Raw genomic sequence first — 3,986 nt, forward strand, 5'->3', positions numbered from 1 at the left:
TCAACCTCCTGAAAGGGAACAAAAGTCCCTCCTCCCCAAGAACACTGTCACCAGAAGCAGTCCAAGCTCTAAACTCTGTCAAAATGTTCCTAAAAGATTTGGCTCTTGCTAGGTATGACCCAGCAAAACCTATACAGCTCCTCATCTTTAACTCCTCCCCTATACTGGTGGGAGCCCTTTACCAACCTCAGGGGGTGCTAGAATGGCTCCACACTCCAATGGGTGGTGTACTCCGAATTTTAAATGAGGTGGATACACTCACTAGCATGATTAAAAATGGCATGAATAGAGCCTTCCAAACCCTAGGGAAAGAACCTGACATTCTTGTCACCCCATTCTTCCTCTTTGAAATTAAGTGGCTAATGAAAAATCACTCCTGGTTTTCTATTAGCTTGATAGGATTCCCAGGACAAATTGGCAATCATTATCCTGATGAAAAATGGACCTCTGCTCTCCCTCTATTGTGATGGCTGCCTCCTAAACTATTGTCAAAGGAGCCCATAGCAGGACACCCTCAATATTTGCTGATGGGAGAAAGAGGGGAGCTGCAGCAATAATATACTACTGACCTAAGAATGAACCCCCTATGACCCAATTTAAAGAGCTACCCAATCACTCCCCCCAATATGAAGAATTATACTCCATCTATTTAGTTCTAAAAGAAGTCAAGGGCCCCCTCATTCTCTTCTCAGACAGTGTATACACTGTCAGTTTCACCCCCTGGTTGTCAAGATCCTTCATCAAACTGGATGCCTACCCACTTCCCCCTCTGCTCATACAGGTCTCCACCCTCCTACAGGAAAGAGACTCCCTCATCTACATACAGCATGTCCAATCTCACAAGTCCTATATCTGAGGGGAATGTACTTGCTGACTAAACTGCCTCAACAGGGACATTCATGGCCTCCACTGAACAAGCAGATAAATTTCATACATGCACACACACAAATATAAAGGGGTTTCATGCTCGCTTCACCTACATCCCTCTTGCTCAACTCCAAGGGATAGTAAAGACATGCTCCTCTTGTGCTTCCCTTATTACTACCTCAGCTTTACAAATGATGGGTACCAATCCCTGAGAGCCTTAAATCCAGTGCCTAATGGCAAATTGTTGTCACCTATATTCCTCAATTTGGTAGACAAAAATATGTTTTCATCACTGTAGATTCATACTCGCATTTTATATGGGCTACAGCCCAAACAGGTGAAAACTCAAAAAGGTTGATTCACCATATGCTCTCTACCTTTGCCATCATGGGCATTCCTCAACAGATAAAAACTGATAATGGTCCGGCCTTAACTAGCTCTTATTTCAAAACCTTCTGCACACATTTGGGAAATTGCCCATCATACAGGAATTCTCCAAAACCTCCAGGGCCAAAGAATAATACAAATAACACATCAAACCCTAACAGCCCAACTCCTAAAACAAAAGTCAACCACCTATCCCCCTAATGTACAATTAATGATGGCTCTTACTACCCTAAACATATTCAATATCTACAAAAACTCCAAACATCCTCCTTTCTCCCTCCACGGGCACACACCAAAACTAACCCCCTCATTATGATCCTAGTATGATGGTAAGACCCTCTAGATGGAATTTGGAAGGGACCAGATAACCTTCTTACAATTGGGAGGGATTTTGCTTGTGTTTTTCCACAGGACCACCCTAAGCTTATCTGGGTTTCCCTCCAGAAATGTCTGATATCACCCTGTCAAACAAGAAGATGGCCCACCTCTTGCTGGCAGGTCAAGGTCAGAAGAAGAAGAGTCTGCAGCAGAGGAAACAGCACACCCTGAAGATCAACAAAATCTCCTGGAAAAACATCCATGATTTGGTGACTGCTGCCCAGGCCATGTACCCTCTGCAAGCCCCCCTCTCCTCTATTCTCTTGACTTTTTTTGTTATTCTTCATGCTAACTCTGCTACTGCCCACACTCTCCTTTGCCTTCCCGAACACCTACTACTGGAGATTTTATGCTAGGGAAACCTACAGTGGACACAACAAAGTTATAGGGACCCAAGACTGTCCACTTGAAGGATGTTGAACTAGGATTGAGATCCCTCTACACTGAGATTCCATCTCTTACTACCCCCAGCCCCTTTTTCTGTTTTCCTTACCGAAACACAGGTGAATGTCTCCAAGAGGTCTCCAAATATGGAGGTTGCAGATAGTGGAGCTACAGAATAGAATCCACCAATAGTGGTGGCAACATGTTCACTAGCCTTAACACTCATTTTCAGCTCTTCTTCAGTGATCCATGTGATGAAAGTTGGAGGACTGGAGTCATGGGTAAACTTTACCCAATGGCTATGCCTAATACCCAGTTGCTGACCTGCACATCTCCCATGAGCTCATTCCTGCATCCAAATCAGTCTTTACCCATGCTGATATTATCTAACAGGAAAATCAGTCTCAGGAGCTGCAGGCTACCCTCTCCTGGTTACAATACATCCAATATGCAGCTGACCTCATTCCCTTAACAACTCACCCCAACTCCACCCAATGCTTTTTCTGTGCTTCTCTCTCACAAACATTATTAGCAGTCATCCCCATAAACATTTCCCTTTACAACCTCCATGGAACCCTCCCCATGAGGAAAGCACAGGACATTCCTCTCTTTGATCTATCCTGCCCTCTTTGCCTTGTAGGACCCTCCTCAAAATCCCATCTTACATGTGTCCATGACATCACCATCACCAAACCAGTATGTGTTAACCCTCTTGCCCTCCTCTGGTGCAAAGACACTACCAGTTCCTGTATTAACTCCCCTTTTCAAGGCTCCTGCACCCCTGTGATGATTGTCCCCCAGATTTATCTCTAGGAACCTGAAGAACTAGCCTTACAGATGGGAGAAAGCCAAAAGAAGAGAGAGATCTTCATCCATCTGCTCATTGGACTAGGCCTTGCTGTCTCACTGGAGCATCCCTTATTCAAACACAACTTCTGGCCAACAACTTCAAAGACAAGCTTGACCAAGCGATGGCTTCCACTACGGACAGCCTCAAGTCTCTTCAACACCAGATAACCTCCTTAGCAGGAGTTGCTCTCCAAAACCAGAGAGTCCTGGACTTGCTGACTGCTGAACAGGAAGTAACTTGAGTTTTTCTGTGGGAGGAATGTTGCTTTTATGTCAATGAATCTAGGCTGGTAGAACAAGATATGCAAATACTTAAAGAACTCAGAGGGACCCTATAGGCACGCTATAATCCCAACACCCCTACCCCTTGGTTCTCTAACCCCTTGGTAGCTTGGGTTCTTCCCATCCTTGGCCCCATACTAGCCATTATAGCCTTGCTCCTCTTGGCAACTTGTCTCATACAGTTTCTAAAGCAGCAGATGAATAGCATTGCAAAATTCACTACCAATCAGGTCTTGGTTCAGTATCAAACTGTTCCCGACATAGTAGACAGTTATTTGGATGACATCTCTCCCATAAAAAAAAAGGGGGGGGGAGTTGTGGGGCAATGGGAGAAATGGAGTGGCCTGGAAGACATGGCAGAGATGGCTCTGCCTATGCTCTCTAGCTTCCCCTGACAAGGGAAGCCTATCCCCAACAGCCACACTTTATTTCTTCTCTCAGTCTTTTTATACCTGCTTAGACCAAAGACAGTTATTTGGATGACACCTCTCCCTTATAAAAACAAAAAGAAAAGGAAGAATGTGGAGCAGTGGGCTATTCTGGCAGCCTGGGTCCAGTCTAGTTACAGGCCTGGAACCTCGAAGTACCCAATGAGCAATCTTGTTAACAAGGGACAGCAGGAGTTTGGTGGTAGCTCCTAGGACCTTGGCTCAGGTTTCAGGCCCAACCCTCCACAACAGCCCCAGCAGGAGAGGTATGTAACATTGGTCAAGCCCTCTTACATGCAAATAATGACTCTCAGCCTAAACCAATGAGAGCTAACTGCTGTCAAAATCTGAATGACCCCCAAAACTATATATATGTATATGTATATATATATATATATATATATATACATA

The sequence above is a fragment of the Mastomys coucha genome, unplaced genomic scaffold (assembly GCF_008632895.1).
Source record: "Mastomys coucha isolate ucsf_1 unplaced genomic scaffold, UCSF_Mcou_1 pScaffold8, whole genome shotgun sequence".
In the NCBI taxonomy this organism is placed as follows: domain Eukaryota; kingdom Metazoa; phylum Chordata; class Mammalia; order Rodentia; family Muridae; genus Mastomys; species Mastomys coucha.